The sequence below is a fragment of the Zophobas morio genome, unplaced genomic scaffold (assembly GCF_036711695.1).
Source record: "Zophobas morio isolate AGI-343-1 ecotype UQ-CSIRO unplaced genomic scaffold, CSIRO_AGI_Zmor_V1 ptg000030l, whole genome shotgun sequence".
NCBI lineage: Eukaryota > Metazoa > Arthropoda > Insecta > Coleoptera > Tenebrionidae > Zophobas > Zophobas morio.
In genome coordinates this window covers 11,672,477-11,695,545 of record NW_026972135.1, presented here as the reverse complement: position 1 = coordinate 11,695,545, position 23,069 = coordinate 11,672,477, and the positions used below count along the sequence as shown (strand labels likewise).

The 23,069-nt window shown below is 36.4% G+C and overlaps 1 long non-coding RNA gene across 1 annotated transcript; it reads right to left on the bottom strand.

Moving 5' to 3' along the window:
- Positions 1-1,088: 1,088 nt before the first annotated feature.
- LOC135138980 (uncharacterized) lies at positions 1,089-15,692 on the bottom strand. The gene is made up of 3 exons (XR_010282091.1): positions 15,600-15,692; positions 15,270-15,538; positions 1,089-1,413 (listed from the first exon to the last, which is right to left on the bottom strand). It is a non-coding gene; the product is annotated as an uncharacterized LOC135138980 (long non-coding RNA).
- Positions 15,693-23,069: the final 7,377 nt, after the last annotated feature.

The window sequence follows — 23,069 nt, the reverse complement described above, 5'->3', positions numbered from 1 at the left end:
AGCTGGAATCGTCGTCCATTATAAGAAGTCGACAAAATCTTCGTGTCTGTATTAGAACAATATTAAGATATCATCCACACTTTACAGCTGCTGGATTTTTTAATGTTAAGTTGTCCGTTTTCAGTACGATGCTCAATACTGTAATCACACTTTTACTTATTCTTATACAGTTGTAAGAAATTATTATAATATTAAACATTGTTTTTAATTTATATAATTCCTAACTACATAAGCATTTTAATTGTTAAGATACAAAAACAGTTCTCTGGCATATGTCACACTAGAAATCAATAAATACTTTCGTCTAAAACTAATTTCTAATTTCTTGACTTCAATGGAATTAATCAAAAAGTGTAATAAAAAACTTGACCCAAACCAACAGAGTAAATACCATTAGATAAAATTAATTTTGTTTTGTTGACTGAATGGATTTAGCTAGTAGGTGCAAAACATGTTTGATACACAACTATAAATAAAATAAGTGACTGTTATACTTATTGATTTTTTACATACATTGTGTTACCTTTGATGACTGTGTAAATAATAGTCGCCACAAGCATTCGTTTTACAAATTTGAACACGTGTGATGATAATGGACTTTATAAAACATGTGTTTTTATATACTGTGTTGTCATTTATTTATTACAAATGATTTGAAACTAAATAAAAATTTGTTAATACACCCCAGTGGTAGTATTTCCTGACTTACCATAACTGCTATGAATGAATGCCACAGAGCAATTAGGATGACAATGGTGAATGAATGATATATACCAGAACCCCAGGTTGGTCCGCGAAATCACGCGATTTTGTGATACAGCATTCCAAAAATTGCCAAATTTTACTTTTTTGATTCTGGAAAAAGTAGTAGCAGTAGGAGATTTTGAAACAATATTGTAGCGTTAAACTTCAGGTCTGCTCGTCCAAGCTCGTATTCCCGCCCCTCAACTTTTTTTCTAACACATGCACCTGAAGTTCTGCCTAAATAATTTCCAAGATTTTGTTATTGAGTGCAAGAATGAAGGAAAGCGACACACTACGGTAGTTAAATAATTTAATTTATGAAATTATAATAATATAAAGTCCATAAAACAAAATAACAATATATATGTACAAACAAAATGAATATATCAAATATCTAGTCTAAAACAAATGTAAGATATAAGTCACTCCTGCGGTCGATGTCTCCCCATTAAGGTCTGTCTGAGCCTCAAATTTCCAGAAATAATTCCTGGGAGGTGCATCCTTCCAACTCCTCTAACCGTCATTATTTTCGCCAAATCCTCTGGCTTCTCGAAATTTTTGACGAAGTTTCTATATTCCCTGCCGGTGGACTCGAGTTCCTCTTGCGGGAAAGTCTCCACAGTGCGGGTTGGCGATGAACTTCTTTGTAGAGCCATGGCTTGGAAATATCTGAAAAAAGAACAAGAATTAGAAACAATTTATATGAATCAATAAAAGGTATACTTACAATTTTGCTGTGATTAAAGTGTCTGGTATGTTAGCTCTGTGACGTCAACATTAAGACTAAACATCGACGGTTTGTTTCATCTTTATATATATACACTGTGTAGCACCCCCACCCTATTCACCCCGCCCTGTCACCCTTACTTTCTCTCCACCTTATTAATTCTACGGAGGCGGGGTGGGATGAATAATGTTGGCGTGCTACAGCTTCCACAAACTGGTTACATTCTGGAAAACGAAATCAATAACAGTATCTCTTTTGATCATTTTTGAAAATTCTCCGAAAAGGCAAAACAATTTCGTTGTTTTGAAAACTTAACTTTCGATGAAATTGCATACAAATTCTCTAAAAGTTGTAGGTCTTGATTCTGGACGAGCTGAACCAATAATGGTAGCGGATGAAAATTTTCTAGCTATTTAATTAGCTGTTAAATTGATATTTTTAAAAAACCTCAAAAAATACCATATTTTATTTTGCCACTTCTTGAAAAAAGATAGCATGTTTTGAATAAATTAAACCAAAAACAAGTTTTGGAAGTTGAAATAACACCATACACTATATAACTACTCTTGGTAATTTTGGAAAAGCCAAAAATTAAAATTTACGAAGTATATTGTTTTCACATTGACGTTTTGAACAATCACAAAAATTGACTTATTTTGGCTGTTGTGGGGATGAGTAGGAATTTTTGAAGAAATTAAACCAAAAACAAATTCTCGAGATCGAAATCAATAATTATTGAAAATTCTCGGAAATTGTAAACAAATTCTCAGGACCATCATTTGTTTCTGCAGCTAATAATCTTTCGTACTGACCTTTAACGATTAATGAATACATGAATGAGCGAATGAAACACTGTACGTTTATCTGTGGTTACAATGATTGCATGTACTTCGGAATCACCTTGTATTTCCGACGGGCATTACACTTTTTAATTAACACTAGAAACTAAATTCTAAAAGATCATTCTTGCGTAGACAATCAGGACCAACGCAAAAGGCATCGGTATTTCCTGGTGTAGTTTACTTATAGATAAAAAAAATAGTCAACATATTACGTTTATTTGAATCCATTCTAGTAGTTTTATTGATTTAAACTTTGTTCGGTAATTGTTAGCAGCATTGTGTTTACTTGTTTAGTTTCTGTAATATAAATTGTTAAAATGAAAATGAATTTTATTCTTTACCTCTTCCTAAGTGCAACTTAGTTATGCATTTCCAACGAAAATAACACAATCGACAACACTATTAAATATTCAGTATTGAAAATGCACTTGAATACTCTTCTACTGAGCAACATAGTTTCATCGAACTCTGCACAAATTAGCAGCAACTGATAATAATAAATAAAACCGGAAGCAGCTAGTGTATATAGCTACAACAAGGCTATTCCTAGTGGTTTATTATGCACACAAATTCTAGAATTGAACAAATTGTGTGTTTGTGTAATTTTTAATCCCAAAGTTATTAAAAAAATTGGGTTAATTTTGAAAGATAATGTTAATATAATTATATTTTTGTTTGGTATGAAAACAGTCAAGATATTGTTTAGCTTTGGCAGCTTCATTAAAATAGCACCGACTCCCACAGGAAGTCACCGTTATTCGGCAACTGAAAGATACTACCGAATTTGTTTATTCGTACTGTATTCAACAGCATTTATGTACAACGTATGTTACATTTACAAAGACATAGACACTGTTGGATTTTTATTAGTTGAAATTAAATAAATGGACTGTATTTTTTACTTGTTTTTATTTTACTACCTCCGATGGTTACATTGCAACGATCCGACTTACACTACTAATGTCCATACAAAAATGTCATGATATTAGGGGGGAAATAGCCCGTCCAAACCCCGCCGCCAGAGGTGGTGCGAGCCGCACTTCAGACGGCGGCCGCCTTAGAAGGTTGAAGATCCGCACACGTGCAGCTGCCTTACAAAGACACCGCCAACACGTGGAGGCCGCACCGACAAAATATAAAAAATGTCCTAAACAGACACAATGAAAAACGTCGATTTGGTTTTGGGTATTTTAAACGAGATTGTTCAGTTCAGCTTTGGTTCATATACTCTTGTTATTGCATCCTTATTTAAGAAACATCAATGGCATTTATTTCAAAAAAAACTAAATACTGTTCACCCTAATGTTTACAGTGATAACTACCATTACTACATCATTTTAGCAATCTTCACCTTTTTCGTCATTGTTATTGTTAATACCTATTGTTGGTTGGTTATTATTGGCACAGAGGTTCTGAATGTCTATTTTATCGCAATATTTCAAATTTCTAATCAACTGTATTATTTGTTGTTGACTTATGCTGGGGCACAAGAAATTCTGAAACTATATCAAACTCAAACCTCTTTGCTACGTACAGCAAGAAGACGTTCGTACAACAGTACTCTTAAAAGTGTTAATTATAAACTTTTTCTATTAGAAGAAGTTATTGCTATCTTTAATGACATATTCGGATGGCCTCTTCTATTTTGTTTCCTGTCTGTCGGAAGTAGTACCCTTGGGTATTTGAATAATCTGGTGAGAGGTGGCTACGCCAGTTTTTTCAATTCCACCACATTGTTTCAGTTATTTGTTACCACTGAATTGACGTTACTATTATTGTTGTGGGTAAGTTAATTTTAGTACGTAGATGCATACAAGTTAACACTTATTATTTCAAGATTTGTTTATTAAGTGTGACGTTTCATCTTCATTCGGTTGTAACTGAATATGAAAAAATATTAATTACATTATATAATTTGGAAACGTCGTCCATTACGAAAAGACAACAAAATCTTCGTATCTGTATTAAGACAACATTGAGGTACCATCCACATTTTTCCGCTGCTGGATTTTTTACTGTTGAGAGATCCGTTGTTGGAACTATGCTCAATGTCGTAATCACGCTTTTGCTTATTCTTATACAGATATAAGAATGTTATTGTAAATTAAACACAATATTTAAGTAAATAAACTAATGTCGAAACTTATACTTCACTGGAATAGTCTGATCGTATTACTAGAATTAGACTAGCACAGATCAAACCAGAACCAAGTAGTTACATGTCACATGAAGTGAAATCACTGATCAGTATTATATAATGTAAATAAATTTAAATAAGTTTTTTATAAATTGGATTCGTCTTTACCAATGCCAAATTTTGGTTTCCATAACAAATTCACATAAAAATCAAGGTGCTTTTGTGTATCTAAACCGTTAATTAAGAAGCAATTCTATCATTTTAGAACCATTGTATACCTGCTTTTGCTAACGTGTACAATTATTTTTTGACACTTATTCCAGCAAAGATTTTCTTCTTTTTTTGAACTTAATTTATTATTTCCGTTAACTTAAATGAAAGCAATAAAAACACTTTAGACTGGCATAGTAATAAAGTCGATCGGCACACACTTCACTGTGAGAGGCGTGCCCGAGAATAATCGTTCTAAAATTCCAGTTATAAAACACATTCCTGGAAGACCATTGTCGTCCCAAGAACATACCGAAGTTATGACCCAAGGCGGCTGGATTATTGTTAAGCGTAATATGTTCAGTTCAATTGTTTGAGTTTCTACGTGAATGAAGGGAGCATTTTATTTATTACCTCTCCCCTAAGTGCAGTTTAGCTATCCATTTCCAGGCTAATGCATGTACACCCAAATGAACCCTGTAAACATAATAACCAAACATTATTCAATTCTTGAAAATGAAGTTGAATATTTCTACTAACAAACATAGTAAGAAACTTAAAGCACTTGGTGTATCACGAGGTTAACTGTTTCCCAGACAAATTTAGAACTGAACAAACAGTGTGTATGTAATTAATTATCGATCAGTTGCAACATTGTTGATAAAACTTTTAGTTAATTCCGAAAAATCAAATATTGTCTAGCTCTTTTATTTCTTCTTGACATGAAAACAGTCAAAGTATTGCTTAGATTTGGAAGCTTCATAAAAATAGCACCCTCATTCTCAGAAATTCGCAGTTTTTCTGCAATTGAAAGACAATACCGGGTTTGTCTATTTATTCTGTATTTAATAGCATTTACATACAGCCTTTTTCACTTTTACAAAGACACAATGAAAAACGTCGATTTTGTTCTCAGTATTTTAAACGTGCTGGTCCACATTGGTTTTAGTTCGTATACTCTTATTATTGCATCTTTATTTAAAAAAGACCAATGGTATTCATTCTTAAAAAAACTAAATAATATTCAAACACGTGGGTACAACGATAAACACCATTATTATATAATTTTGGTAGTTTTCACCCTTTTCGTCAATATTATTCTTAATTCTTATTGTTCATTCGTTATTTTCGGCGCAGAACTCCTGAAGGTATTTTTCATCGCAATATTTCAGCTTTGTATTCTAATATTTTATTTATTGCTGACTTATGCTGGAGCATACGAAATTTTGAAAATATATCAAACTCAAACTTCTTTGCTACGTGCGGCAACAACCCTTTCAAACACCAGTATTTTTGAAAATGTTAATTATAAACTTTTTCTACTAAAAGAAGTTGTTGGTATTTTTAACGACATATTCGGATGGCCCCTTCTATTCTGTTTTCTGTCTATCGCAAGTAGTACCCTTGGGTTTCTGAGTACTTTGGTGACAGGTGGCTACGCCAGTTTTCTCAATTACACCACATTCTTTCAAATATACATCACTACTGAACTATTGTTCCTGCTGTTCTGTTGGGTAAGTTAATTTTAGTAGGTAAATGACTCGTTAATTAATACGTATGATTTTAAGGTTGGTTTGTTAAATGTCACTTTTTTTCTTCACTCCGTTGTAACTGAATATGAAGAAATATTAATTACGTTATATAAGCTGGAGACGTCGTCAGGTAAAAGAAACCAACAGGATCTTCGTATCTGTATTAAGACAACACTGAGGTACCATCCATATATTTCAGCTGCTGGATTTTTTACTGTTAAGAGATCCGTTATTGGAACGATGCTCAATACCGTAATCACACTTTTACTTATTCTTATACAGTTGTAGGAATGTGTTCTTAAACATTGTCAAATCTGTTGTTGTAAATTTTTACAGAGGTAAATAAATTAATGTTGAAATAGAATAAGTACCACTAAGGATATACAGGGTGACTGCGAAATAAGTGCAAATATTTTAACCACGGCATCCCCCACCCTAGTAGAGCCGAAATATAGAAAACACAAATTAAAAATCGAATGGGGCAAAACCCCCATGAACCACCCTCGATACGAAGGCACTGAGCCACCTTGTAAACAGAGTTGGAAAAACGTTCGAATAAAAACGACCTAAACACTTTCAGTTTCAATTAAAAGTAAAACCGACTTTTTGCTGCTTATCATTCGTTCATTCATTTACTCATTCATCATCGTTAAAGGTCAATGTGAAAGTTTTTTGGTAATTTTGATTCTGATGGATGTTTGGTCCTTGTCACAACGATTTTAGATTGTTTATTGGAACAGAAATAAGAGCAACTTAGTATGCTACTACCTTTTTACAAGAAATGTTGAAAATGTTGTCCTTGACTAGCAATACAGGCGTCAGAGCGTTGCAAGAGGTGTGTTGATAGGTAAAAACCACTTTCACTCGTTGAAGCTCTTCGATAATTTCTGGACACTGTTGATTTCCACAAACGAACTGTTTCATCCAACCGATACACATTTATCGAAAACCGTCTCTTGCAATCGTATTTGTGGACGAGCATGTGGAGTTTGATCGGACAAAAAGTGAGTTACACAACGTGGACAATCAGCGGGCTCCAAACCCTTTACTTTGTCAACATGGTATGGATGTGGCCGTATTCTTTTAATGTAGGATGCACTACAAGCTGTGAAAATCCAACTTCTTCTTTCTGTCCTATCACGGCCACGATCGTGAGTTTGAAGTTGAAGGTACCATGATCTCGGAGTTTTTCTATCACTCATGCAAATGTTCGCCCACACCAATTACCATATCGACACAATCTGCATGGGAAAACTCCACCATAAACCGATTTCACCGACCGCTCGATGCTAACTGGCCCTTCTCGTGTTTTTCACGTTGGGATTAAAAAAGTGCCTGATAAAGTCACTTTTTTGGTTTTTAATCCGACTCGCTCTATTCCATTCATTGTAGTAATTATGTAGGTCACAAAACAGTCCAGCGGCGCGTACAACAATTTACATTTAATTTCAAATAATTTTTTCTAGACACTGCTACTACTTAGGACCGTGAATTTTACCCAGTGACATAATCATATTGTGAGCTATTCCCCATTTTTTTTTTGCATGTATTTCGCAATCACCTTGTATGTAGCGATTCAGTCAAGTTTGATTCTATCGAAAGTAGTCCAAGGAACACGACACAATATCCTAATGTCCGAAACGTTAGACAGATAATGGAACAGTTAGATTTGCCTAGAAAATGCCGACGTGGTTGACGAAAACGTTACATAGTACTTATTACAACGCACCGAGTGATCAATAAGATTACCAAAATCTCCAACAAATAACTTCAAAAAAAATTCTCTGAACGGTATAAACTGTCTACCGAAATGATAGAATCGGAAAATGTAAATCGTTAGTCGTATTATGTTTAATTACTGAATTGATTTATTACCTCTTTCTAAGTGCAATTTAGCTATCCATTTCCAAGGAAATGTACACGACAGACAAACATTATTCAAAAACTTGAATACTTCTACTGAGCTACATAGCTCCATCGAGTTCGGCTCAAATCAGCCAATAATAATAATTGAACTGAAATGACTCCATACTATTTATAATACATTTTGCGACTTCTCCAAAACGAAATATTGGTCATCTCTTAAATCTTTTTTGGTATGAAAACACTAAAAGTATTTCTTAGGTTTGGAAATTTCATAAAAGTAAAACCCATCCTGACGGACAGTCATTGTTATTCTGCATTCGGAAGACACTATGGAGCTTCTTTATTTCTACTATATTCAACAGCATTTATATACGGCCTTTTCTACACTTACAGAGATATATCCATTCATATACTCTTCTTGTTACTGTATCTTTATTTAAAAAAGGTCAATGGTATTCATTTTTAGAAAAACTAAATACTATTCAACGCAGTGTTTACAACGATAAGTACCATTACTACATCATTTTGGCAGTTTTCATCTTTTCCGTCAGTGTCCTGCTAAAGTCTTACTGCTTGTTTGTTTTTATCGGCAGGAAAGTCTTAAATGTGTATTTTGTGGCATTATTTCACGCTTCCCTCCCAGTATTTTATTTACTGTTGACTTATGCTGGCGCACAAGAAATTCTGACAACATATCAAGCTCAAACTTCTTTGTTACGAAGTGCAACAAATCGTTCATTCAACATTACTTTTGAAAGTGTTAATTATAAACTTTTTCTGCTAAAAGAAGTCGTTGTTCTTTTTAACGATATACTTGGATGGCCCGTTCTATTTGGTTTGGTCTCTATCGGAAATAGTACCCTTGCGTATTTGAATAATCTGGCGAGAGGTGGCTACGCCAGCTTTTCCAGTTACACCACTTTGTTTCAGGCATTACTTGCGTCTGAATTAATGTTACCACTATTATGCTGAGTAATTTCATTTTAGCATGTAGACGTCAAGCTAACACCTATGATCTCTAGGTTGGTTTGTTGAGTGTTGCGTTTTATCTTCATTCGCTTGTAACTGAATATGAAGAAATATTACTTCTGTTGCATAAACTGGAAACGTCGTCCATTATAAGAAGCCGACAAAATCTTCGTGTTTGCATTAGACCAATTTTAACGTACGAGCCACATTTTACAGCTGCTGGATTTTTTACTGTTAGGTTATCCGTTTTTGGTACGATGCTCAATACCGTATTCACGCTTTTACTTATTCCTATACAAATATAAGTGTGGTTGTGAACATTGTAAGATTTTTTATTGTAAATTAAACACAATTTTTAAGTAAATAAAATGATGTTCAATCAATAAGTAATGAAATAGTCTTTGTTGATTAAATTCAACTCAACAATTAGGGAAACCTGTGAGACAATAAACTTATTATTATTATTATTACTAACAATTTATTTCTTAGTAACTCACATTTACACGACTAATTAAACAGCGATTATGTACACAATTCTCAACATTCACTGGACTCGACTAGTTGTCTGAATAATGGTCGTTCCCGAAAGTGGCCTCTATTTAAATCCATACTTCCTTCTAGAGGTTTCGTGATAGAGGCCTTTCTGGAATACCTACCCATTGCGATTTCTGGTTCCAGGCTCTTCTTTAGAAAACGTCGCTCGACCGCCGTCACCGACAATAAGTCACACATCATCGCCTCACATACTAGAAAACCCATAGGTCGTATTTGGTAACACTGCGCTCCTCCTTAGTTCTGATCGTCCCGATCAGAAACGTCAACCGTGTCACTGCTATAATTCGGTCTAACTGGACAATTTTCATTTTCGTCTTCGGCCCTCGTCCAATTCTGTAAACGACATAGTTGATTCTTGTCATGGACCTTCCCTGTGTAGTGACAACTTCGGGCAACGACCTTTGCTTCTTCGGGGATTATAAAGCCATAGCAAGTCCCTGTAATCCTACTGCGTTACCCTTAAGGTCGTAGCGTGTTTTCATCGACGCAATCTATGACCTCCTTTGGTTCTTCATTCGGAGAATCGAAGAAGATATCACAAGGCAGACGAAGTTCTCTTCGGAAAACTATTGCCGCCGGCGTCTGATCCGTCGTGTCATGGACAGCTGAATGATAAACCAGTAGGAACAGTAAAAGGTGTCGATCCCAATCTTTCTCATATTCAGCTACCACCTTCGAAAGATGTTTTTCCATGGTACCGTTCCACAATTCCATCTGACTGTGGGCACAACGGCATTGTCCGTGTCTTCCGTAGGACTTCAGTAACCCATTTGGAATAAGTTTGACTCGAAGTTTCTGCCTTGGTCCGAATGTAATTCCGTTAGGACCCCAAACCTGCTAATCCAATTGTCAATCAGCATTTTTGCAACCGTCCTGGCTTCTTGGCTCGGTATGGCATAAGGTATAGGCCATTTACTGAAATAATCGCTGACGACCATTATGTATTTATCCCCGTCCTCGGTTACCGGGAAAGGATCTGCTATGTCCACTGCAATTATTTCTAACGGGGAACCGATGTTGTATTGTTGCATCGGCCCTTTCTCTCTAGTCCTCGTTCCCTTGACCGCCGCAAAGGGTATATATTTCTTGCATCAGCTCTCGACATCTTCTCGGCAAAGGACCTAGTAAAATCTCTCCCTGACTTTAGAAAGCATCTTGTTGATTCCAAAATGAGCACCGGAACCCTCATTATGAATCTCCAGAAGTACTTCCTTGATTCTGGTGGCCGGAACCACCAATTGCATGGTGGTATGTTTCCCAACCGGACTCCCCCAAGCTCGCTTTAGCAACCCGTTCTCGACACGCAAGGCGTCCCACTGAGCCCTCCCACAATTGAACGACGTTTCACGCTACTCGATCTTCTGTGAGTGTTTGCAGTTCTTACATGGTCTTCTCGACAAAGAGTCTGCATTATTGTGGGGCTTACCATTCCTGTGTCGAATTTTGAAGTGATACTGTTGGAGTCGTTCAAGCCATATAGCCACTTGTCCTTTCGGATTCTTCATCTGGAGGAGCTATATGAGGGCTGCGTGATCGGTCCTAATCAGGAATTCGCGTCCATAGAGATATTTGTCGAAATGTTCAACAGCCCTTACAATCGTCAGCAAATCCTTCCTCGTAGCACAGTAGTTCTTCTCGGGTTTTGAAAGTAGAGTTGCTGAAGTACTCGATGATTTTTCCTTTCTTGTGCTGCACTTGTCACAATACAGCACCGATTCCATTGTTGCTCGCGTCTGTGTCCAATATGAACATTCCCGATGATTGCGCATAGGATACAATAGGATTAGAGGCATTCTTCAATCTTTGGAAGGCTGCCTCACATTCAGCAGTCCAATTAAACTGAGTCTTCAAATCCGTCAGTGTGTGCAGGGGAGCAACAATATCAGCAAACCCGTTGACAAACTTTCTGTAGTACGTGCACAATCCCAGGAAACTTCGGACTTCGTGCTTATCTCTTGGTCGCGGCCAATCGCGGATTGTACTGATTTTCGTCCCGGTCGTCTTAACCCCGTTTGCCGAAACAGTATGCCCCAGAAATTCTACTTCTTTTGTGGAAGAGGAGGTATTTCTTCGGACTCAGCTTCAAGTTTGCCTCCTTCATCCGACTAATACTTTTTCTAGGTAGGCCAAGTCCTCCTCAAATGTGTTTCCCATTACCATCATGTCGTCTAAATAAACCAAACATGTTTTCCATGTTAGCCCTTGTAATAGCATCTCTATTAGTCTCTTAAAAGTAGCCGGAGCATTACGCAGTCCAAAAAGCATTATGACTTTCTCCACTGGATTGACCGTCAATTCATGACAGCTAATCAAATCCATTCCCAAAGTAAAGTCGTCTTCAATGTTAGCCACGAGAGCCCGATGTTTTATCTTCAGCTGACCAACGCCGGTTTCTACCTCTGCTTAACCCATGACTGGCGTCGACTCTCCAGTTACGGTCTTCAATCTGATTGTTTCGGGCATCCTCTTTAGAGCTTTAGTTCTTAAGGGTCCTCTACACAGTATGGAGACTTCAGTGCTAATATCGATCGTGATTGCCACGCAAGACCCATTAATCTTTCCCGGTGCAGTTGAACTACTACCTTTGGTAAAACTTCCTATTTTCACTTCCCTGGGGGTTTTATTCTTACCAGCCAACACATCCCCCAAAGTACTGGATGTTTTCAGTTTTTCTGCACATTTCGTTGAGGAGATCTCTGTTGTGTGCTTCTCCTCGGAGCTGGTGATCGAGCACGACAATCGCGTCCCTACCTATACCATTCTAGGCTTCTCTTACGAGGCATAACTACCATTCTCAAATCTTTGAGATGTATCATCCATTTGTGCACGAATCAAGGTCTCAGATGATGTCTGATACCTTGATAGTTGTAGGATCTTCTTAACTTCAACGTCGCGAATGCCATTTACGAAGGTTTCTGTCGCAAGCTTCTCTTGAAAAGTTGGTGGTGCGGCGGAGTATGCAAGATATATCAACCTCTTGATATCTGCTTCAAATTCTTGAAGGGATTCTCCAACTTTCTGGGTTCTTCTGTTCACTTGCGCTGCAAAAAATTGTCTCAGATGTTCGTCCCCAAATTGAAGTTCTAGAGCAGCCGTTAGGGCACTATTTCTATTTCTATCTTTTTCAGACAGAGTTTGGAGTATCTCTAACGCTGCATCTCGCAAAGGTATCACCAAAGCTGTAACTTTTTGTTCTTCTTCCCAGAAATTTGCCCTCGCTGCTGCTTCGAACTTTCCAATTTTCTTTATTTTGTCATATCAGGTAAGCTTTGGCGTTGGATTAATTCTTTTCTCAGCAATCGTATATTTCGTATTAAAGTGGGCAGTTCTTTCAGTCGACCAGTGTAAATGTTGAGTGGAGTCCCGCAGGGTTCTGTCTTAGGTTCTTTGCTTTTGTAGCATATACAGCAGATCTAAAGAATACAATTAAGTCGCAGTTTGCAGTATATGCAGACGACATTAAGTTATACAACAATCAGTGGCGGCTCGTCAGATGAGGCAAGTGAGGCGGCGCCTCACAGCATAATATCTTAAGAACAGATTGACTTAATTTATAATTAAAAAAGAGTTTTCAATGCATTAGTTACAAAAATATGTTGAAATGGGAAATCTGTACAAGATTTTTTATTTTTTACGCTTCCTGCTGATATTTTCCGTTGAATACCGTACGATTTATGCCCCTAGTTCTTTAACTGAAGCGGCCATAACGTCGGTTCACTTGAACCAGCGAAGCCCAATCACAGACACGGATTTCGATGGCTCAGCTCCTATACTCCTATACATGCGTTCGTTCGGAACTGAGGCGATATCTTCGGTGCTTCTCGGCCAATTTCGGCGTACTCATTAAACCATGTTTCCATTTATTTTACAGAACGATAGGGTTGCGGGGTGCGTGGGTAATTAGCATGAACGTGAATAAAAACCCACGTGTTGGTGTTTTGTGTTATTGTCTCTTTCATAGGTACAGGTGAGTGAAAAATGAATCCCGAGTACGACATCGTCATGTTGCTTCTTGAAACGCCGTTTTCACGGCGAACCGAGCTAGAACGTCGGCAAATTTTGCTAAATATCGAGCAGTCAAAACCGTTAATTCATTTAACTTCCATTGATAAGCGACAGAGTCGTCAGTACTCCAAGTCATTTAAATCAACTTGGTACCTACGAAACATATAAATGGCTCTGCCGTAATATTTACACAACATCCCGGGATACAACGATTTAACGAATTTCATCCGAAGTGCAAAGTTCCATGAAAGTTCCAAAGTACATATTAAAAATTTCATGGGCTTAAAATGTTTAGAAAAAGAACACAACAACTATTCCCGAATCCCTCCAAGAAAGTGCTACTTTCAACAAAATTTTGACTTGTAAAAACATTGTTGATTCAATGTGTTATGGGTGTTATTATTATTATTATTATTATTATTAGGACCTACCACTGACCCGGGAATGACCGGTATTCAGGCAAGACTTCTATCATTACTAACTAGTAAGACCAAGTAATATTACTATTATTGTCAAACTTCTATCATCGCCTCACCACATCAGACAGTCACGAGCCGCCACTGACAACAATAGTTCTAATGCTATGCTTCTCAAAAAAGATTTTCTTGCAATATATAAATGGTCCACTGATTGGCTGCTTCCACTTAACATAGATAAATGTGAAGTTCTTTACATTGGTAAGAAGAACCCAAAAGTTTCATACTATATTCATGGTACTGAATTCACAAATCTGACTGTTGTCGTGATCTGGGAGTATTAGTGAGTTCTGACCTGTCGTGGTCAAATCAGGTTGTTCATGTTACCAGAAGGGCCAGGTCCATGTTGTTTCTTCTAAGTAAAGTTTTTTGTAAAATTATTTCCATGGTATTCTTGAAGTTGTAAAAAACCTATATAAGACCTATGTTGGAATTTTCAAATTCCGCATGGACGGACTCCTGTGCTCCAACGGACATCTTACTTTCCACGATTGGAACTCGCTACCCCAAGCAATTGTTGGCAGTCAGTCAACTGCGAGTTTTAAAGTTAGATATGATGCCCACTCCTGTAGATTTCACAACAACTAACCTGTATATTGCTAATCTTTAGCCAGGCATAACAGACCTCGGCCTCCGCCCGGTCGCATTAACTAATAATAATAATAATAATAAACTGATTTTATCTGAATGTTCGAGTTAAGATGTGCGGGAAATTCTGCCTAAATATGTAATTTTGAAGATTTCGTTATTGAGTGCAGGAATTAAGGAAAATGACACACTACGGTAGTTAAATAATTTAATTTATAATAATCTAAAATTTATAAAACAAAATAACAATATATATGTACAAACAAAATGAATATATCAAATATCTAGTCTAAAACAAATGTAACATACAAATCACTCCTGTGGTCGATGTCTCCCCATTAATGTCCGTCTGAGCCTCAAATTTCCAGAAATAATTCCTGGGAGGTGCATCCTTCCAACTCCTCTAACTGTCATTATTTTCGTCAAATCCTCGGGCTTCTCGAAATTTTTGACGAAATTTCTATATTCCCTGCTGGTGGACTCGAGTTCCTCTTTTGAGAAAGTCTCCACATTGCGGGTTGGCGATGAACTTCTTTGTAGGGCCATGTCTTGGAAAAATCTGAAAAAAAAAGCAAGAATTAGAAACAATTTATATAAATAAACAAAAGGTATACTTACAGTTTTGTGGTGATGAAAGTGTCTGGTATGTTAGCGCTGTGACGTCAACATTAAGACTAAACGTCGTTGGTTTGTTTCACCCTTATATACAAGTTGTAGCTCCCCCACCCTATTCACCCCACCCCGTTTCCCTTACTCTCTCGCTACCTTATTCTAGGGTGGAGGGTGGGGAGAATAAAGTGAGGGTACTACAGCTTCCACATATTGGTTAACAAACATTGTTCCATAAGATTGTGTAAACGTTTCTGCTCATTCTCGTAATAATACATCTATAGAAAAGTTTGTTAACGAAATAAGTTGAAGATGCTATAACTAAAAAGAACCATTTACCGCTTCAAATGCACTTCGTAATATAAAAAATTCCAGTAGAAGAAGTGAAACGTGACAGATCGTACGTAATGACAAAAAAATGTTGAAGATGCACACTAACTGAACTGCAGCTGCATACTAGCTGTTAATAGGCTAAAACAAGAGGGTACACGGCGGCGTTGCTGTAAGGAGTGGGGAATTTTTTAAATATCAACAAAAAGAGATCCCTGCGGAGTGTCAGTCCACGCGCGAGATCTGGAAGGTTAACTTGGAGACAAACAAGTGGTCAACATAATACGTTTATTTGAATCCATTCTAGTAGTTTTATTGATTTAAACTTTGTTTGGTAATTGTTAGCAGCATTGTGTTTACTGCTTTAGTTTCTGTAATATAAATTGTTAAAATGAAAATGAATTTTATTCTTTACCTCTTCCTAAGTGCAACTTAGTTATGCTTGGAAATGCACCAAAAAATAACACAATTGACAACACCATTAAATATTCAGTATTGAAAATGCACTTCAATACTCTTCTACTGAGCAACATAGTTTCATCGAACTCTGCACAAATTAGCAGCAACTGATTATAATTAATAAAACCTGAAGCAGCTAGTGTATAAACGTACAACAAGGCTAATTATTTCTAGTGGTTTGTTGTGTGCGGAAATTCTAGAACTGAACAAATTGTGTGTTTGTGTAATTCTTAATTCCAAAATTATTACAAAATATTTAGTTAATTCTGAAAGACAAAATAGTGGTTACATATTATTTTCTTTTGGTATGAAAACAGTCAAGATATTGTTCAGCTTTGGCAGCTTCATTAAAATAGCACCAACTCCCACAGGAAGTCACCATCATTCAGCAAATGAAAGATACTACCGAATTTGTTTATTCGTACTGTATTCAACAGCATTTATGTACAACGTATGTTACATTTACAAAGACATAGACACAATGAAAAACGTCGATTTGGTTTTGGGTATTTTAAACGAGATTGTTCAGTTCAGCTTTGGTTCATATACGCTTGTTATTGCATCCTTATTTAAGAAACATCAATGGCATTTATTTCTAAAAAAACTAAATACTGTTCACCCTAATGTTTACAGTGATAACTACCATTACTACATCATTTTGGCAATCTTCATCTTTTTCGTCATTCTTATTGTTAATACCTATTGCTGGTTGGTTATTATCGGCACAGAGGTTCTGAATGTCTATTTTGTCGCAATATTTCAAATTTCTAATCAACTGTATTATTTGTTGTTGACTTATGCTGGGGCACAAGAAATTCTGAAACTATATCAAACTCAAACCACTTTGCTACGTACAGCAACAAGACGTTCGTACAACAGTACTTTTAAAAGTGTGAATTATAAACTTTTTCTGTTAGAAGAACTTGTTGCTATCTTTAATGACATTTTCGGATGGCCCCTTCTATTTTGTTTTCTGTCTGTCGGAAGTAGTACCCTTGGGTATTTGAATAATTTGGTGAGAGGTGGCTACGCCAGTTTTTTCAATTCCACCACATTGTTTCAGTTATTTGTTACCACTGAATTAACGTTACTATTATTGTTGTGGGTAAGTTAATTTTAGTACGTAGGTGGACCTCAAGTTAACACTTATTATTTCAAGATTTGTTTATTGAGTGTGACGTTCCATCTTCATTCGGTTGCAACTGAATATGAAAAAATATTAATTATATTATATAATCTGGAAACGTCGTCCATGACGAGAAGACAACAAAATCTTCGTATCTGTATTAAGACAATAGTGAGGTATCATCCACATTTTTCAGCTGCTGGATTTTTTACTGTTGAGAGATCCATTGTTGGAACGATGCTCAATGTCGTAATCACGCTTTTGCTTATTCTTATACAGATATAAGGATGTTATTGTACATTAAACACAAGGAGACCATTTAGTACAACTGTCAAAATTCAGAACGAACACGACACACTGTTGGAAGGCTTCTCGAATAGTCTGATCATATTACTAGAGTTAGACTAGCGCAGATTAGGCCAGATCAAAGTAGATGTCATATGAAGTGAAACCAGTGATCGGATCGGAAGAACTGAAACCTATGCGGAATGGGTCATTAACATCGACCACTGACATAATTACTGCTTGAAATTTAATTTAATAATTAATGTCTGACCTTTTTTAAGAAATACTGGTCGGTGTGGTGAGTTATAGTCCTAGTAAATAGAGCTGGTGACTTAACTTTTAAGGGTGCAATAAGATTACCCTTCTATTTATGAATAAACATCTGCTTAGGAACAAGTTAAAAATGAGTCAAGTGAAGCTGCATTGAAAATGGAGCCAGACGAGCGAGAAACCACCGTCTTTGGAAGAATTATTTTATTAATGTTTTGTGTACAAGTATATATCAATATAAACTATTCGTTTCATGGATAACCATTAAGAATAATATTTTTTTAACTAAATACTTATGATGCTAAATTTTACTCTTCTAAGTGTTTTTACGTTGTGTTACTTTCGACAGTTTTGTAAAAAAAAGTGATACAGCTCCATACAAGCCATTCCAATACTCATGAGGGTTAGAAGGTGTTAGGAAACATAGATGGAGAGCGTGTTCGGCGGTAGTCTGCGCGACTGCGCCAGCGATGACGAAGCCATGACGAAGACGAACGTCACACTAATGGCTGGTCGGTGGTCCGCGCGCGTGTGTCTAAGTTCACTGTAATGTATATTTACTTGTGTTTGTATAATAAATGTGTTAACTGTTGTTCGTGTTTTCGTTCCACGTGCCTCATATAACTAACACAAGGTCTCGTTAATACGGGGGTATACTCCATCACCGTAAGGCGGCAAGCGGAAAACTTAGATTCGCGCACTTCGGGAATTTTGACAGATAACTAAATAAGTATTAAAATGGGAACAAAGCTACAACCTTTAATTACGCCATAGTTATGTCAAATACATCCAACCATTTACACCATCGTAAATTCAATAAATCAAACTTAATCTATTAAGACTACATTGTGAATCTAGTTCCCCATTACATAAATTAAACACATTGCATTTTTTTAAAGCTTAGTTCGCTCTGGACTACTGCGACGAAATTACCGTGGGGTTGTCAGGAATTTCGCCCATAACGCGTGGGGGAGGCGTGCCTCGGTGCCAGACTATAGACGGACTAGCGCCGCTGAAATATAAACACGTTTAGTCGACCTAGGCTTATGCGGACACCTTCACACCACTGAGGAGCACCGGGCTTGCCCTCAAATCGGAGACACGGTTCTGCAGGTGGTGAGTGCCCACGAAAAACAAAAAAAATACAATAAAACGAAAAAACATTTTACAATAAATCAGATTTATTCCCTGCCACCAGCTACACATCTAAAATAAATAAATCTTACGCCTAATCTTAAATAACTACAAGACAAATTAAATAAACAAAACGAACAAAACGTCCGGCACGGTCATTCCCTCCTCGACGGCGACTCCCTTCGGGATGGGCTCCTCCCGGACCTGGGGAACGACTACCCTGGAACGGGAAAAAATAGCGTGGAGACGGTACGGCGATCCGGAATAAGAGAGCGGTGGCGAAACACGGCGCCTGCTCGTCGGTTTCGACTTTTGACGATAAAAAAACGGGTGACGGAGGTAAGGTTTTTCGCTCGAGGGCGACGATTTAAAAACTGTACGCACACAGGCAGAAAACCCAAAACGGTACTTACGATGGTCGGTTCTTTCAGGACTCTGCACTACTAAAATTCAAACTCCAAAAACTCTTTTCACGGCCACAGCACATCGCTCTTCCAGGCTTCAAGTAAGAATCCTCTACTTCTGCCACGTCGGCGCGGCGATCGCGGATTAACACTCGGCTCTCGGTACGCGTCCCGATTTCGCTACACCGTATACTGGAGGGGCTGGTGGGAAATATAAGCTGATTATATTACGGTGTAATACGTACACTAAGTATAAGGTTTTTTGACTTATAAATCTAATTTCGTTCCTCATAAAGGCAACGGAAACACTGACTTACAGGCATATTCGGCAGGGGTTGGTGGATAATATGCCTCTCCGTTCACACCACTATGGGAAAATCTACTGTGGAAACGTTTGACAAGCTTCCAAGCTTTAAATCCATGTGTTCTTCTTTGATAAAAATTGTCCGCAAGGAGAGGGGGTTAGCCGTAGGCAGTGGCGGAAGTAATTCCATTACAAGTAATTCAGTTACTTTTGAAGTAATGAGTAATTGTAATGAATTACTTTTTGTGAGCAATTCTTCCAATCACTGATTATATCTAAACTAAGCATAGTAATTGTTAAGATTCACACTTAAATCAATAACTATTCTCTTTTGGTTTTTTTTCTTAAATCTAATTTGTTATTTCTTGACTTAAATGGAATTAATCGAAAAATTTCTCGTTGGTGTAGTAAACTTGACCACGAAAGAGCAAATACCATTAGATAAAATTAATTTTGTTTTGTTGATTGAATAGATTGAGCTAGTAGGTGCAAAACATGTCTGATACACAACTATAAATAAAATAAAATGATCGTTACACTAATTGGTTTTTTACATACACTGTGTTATCTTTGATGGCTGTGTAAATAAAGTCGCCACAACAATTCGTTTTACAAATTTGAACTCGTGTGATGATAATGACACTTTATAAAACATATATTTTTGTACACCGTATTGTTGTTGATTTTCGTCACTGGGTACATGAATTAAGGAAAATGAAAGATTACGGTAGTTAAATAATTTAATTTATAAAATTTATAAAAAAAAAACAATATATATTTACAAACAAAATGAATACATCAAATATTTAGTCTAAAACAAATGTAACATATACCAGATCACACCTGTGGTCGATTTCTCCCCATTAGCGTCTGCCTAAGCCTCAGATTTCCAGAAATAATTCCTGGGAGGCGCGTCCTTCCAACTCCTCTAACTGTCATTATTTTCATCAAATCTTCGGGCTTCTCGAAATTTTTGACGAAATTTCTATATTCCCTGCTGGTGGACTCGAGTTCCTCTTGTGGGAAAGTCTCCACAGTGGGGGTTGGCGATGAACTTCTTTGTAGAGCCATGGCTTGGAAATACCTGAAAAAAAGAACAAGAATTAGATACAATTTATATAAATAACTAAACGATATACTTACAGTTTTGTGGTGATGGAAGTGTCTGGTATGTTAGCGCTGTGACGTCAACATTAAGACTAAACATCGTGGGTTTGTTTCGCCCTTATATACAAGTTGTAGCACCCCCACTCTATTCACCCCACCCCGTTTCCCTTATTCACTCGCTACCTTATTCTAGGGTGGCGGGGTGGGGTGAATAAGGTGGGGGTGCTATAACTTCTACAGATAGGTTAAATTCTAAAAGTCAAAATCAATAATAGTATCTTTTTTTATAATTTTTTAAAATTCTTGGAAAAGATACAAAATTTAATTGTTTTGAAAAATTTAACTTTCGACGAAGTTGAGTACAAATTCTCAAAAAATTCTGGGACTTGGTTCTCGACGAGCTGAACCAATGATAGTCGCGGATGAAAATTTTCTAGCTATTCCTTTTTAAATTGACATTTTTAAAAAACCTCAAAAATTGTTTTTGAATTTTTTTATTTTGACAATTTTAGAAAAAGATAGGAATTTTTGAAGAAATGATACCAAAAACAAATTCTGGAAGTTGAAATAACAATAGCATCTCTCTAGGTAATTATGGAAAAGTAAAAAATTTCATACAGCGGGTTTGAAAAACTGATTTTTTTGCAAAGCTGCCAAAAAATGCAACAAAAATTCTTGGATACAACTCAAGATAGGCTAAATCAAAAAACATCTTCTTGAGGGTCGATGATCAAGATTTACGAGATATCTGCTTTCAAATTGAAGTTTTGAACAATCACAAAATTCAATTCAAGAGTTAAATTCACTGTTCTGGGGATGAGTATGAATTTTTGAAGAAATTAAACCAAAAAAAAATTTCTCGAGATCTAAATCAACAATAGCAGCTGATCAAGGTCTTCGAAATACCCGGTTTAAAACTGAGTTGTAGCAGTAGGAAGAGCAACTAAATGTGAAATTGCCTCTAGGTGAACGAGTTCGCATGTGGTACTTGCATGATGGAGAACTACCAAATTTTGCTAGGCCAGTAACTCAATGATTAAATAACCATTTTCCTCAACGGTGAGCCTGTAGAAACAGTCGAGTAGCTTGGCCTCCGTGTGATTTTTGTATGTGAGGTTGGAGGAAACAATTAGTTTATGGAAATCAACAGTGTCCAGAAACTACCAAAGAGCTTCGGCAACGAGTAGAAATGACAGTCGCGACAGTTCGTGGAACTCTTGGAGTTCTTTTATATACCCGTTGCAAACATATTGCGACTTGCTGAAGACTGTATTGCTAGTCAAGACAACATTTTCAACATTTATTATAAAAACGCAAAAGGCATCGGTATTTCCTCTTGTAGTTAACTTGGAGACAAAAAATTGGTCAACATATCACGTTTATTTGAATCCATTTTAGTGGTTTTATTGATTTAAACTTTTTGTTTTGGTAATTGTTAACGGTATTATGTTTACTTTTTTAGTTTTTGTAATATAAATTGTTAAATTGAAGGAAGCATTTTATTTTTTACCTCTTGCTAGCGCAATTTAGTTATGAATTTCCAAGGAAAGTAAGACCATCGACAACACTATTAAATATTCAGTATTGAAAATGTACTTGAATGCTTCTAGTGAGCAACATAGCTTCATCGAGCTCTGCTCAGATTAGCAGCAACTAATAATAATAAATAAAAACTGAAGCAGCTAGTCTATATACTACAAAGCTAAGTATTTCCAGTAGTTTCTTGTGCACACAATTTCATAGTATATTTTTTGGTATGAAAACAGTCAAAATACTATTTAAGGTTGGAAGCTTCATTAAAATAGCACCAACTCCCACAGGAAGTCACTATTATTCTGCAGTTGAAAAATACTACCGAATTTGTCTATTCGTACTGTATTCAACAGCATTTATGTACACCCTTTTTTACATTTACAGAAATGTATATACACATACAATGAAAAACGTCGATTTCGTTTTAAGTATTTTAAACCAGTTTATCCAGTTCTGCTTTGGTTCATATACTTTTATTATTGCATCCTTATTTAAAAAAGATCAATGGTATTCATTTTTTTTTTAAATGAATACTGTTTTAAAAAAAATGAATACTGTTCATCCTAGCGTTTCCAACGCTAAGTACCAGTTATCATTTTAGCAATTTTCACCTTTTTCGTCATTATTATTACTAATACTTACTGTTGGTTGGTTATTATCGGTACAGAACTCCTGAATGTATATTTTATTGCAATATTTCAGGTTTGTATTCTAATGTATTATTTGTTGTTGACTTTTGCTGGCGCACAAGAAATTCTGAAACTTTATCAAACTCAAACTACTTTGCTACATACAGCAAGCAGACGTTCGTAAAATAAAACGTTTAAAAGTGTTAATTATAGACTTTTTCTGTTAGA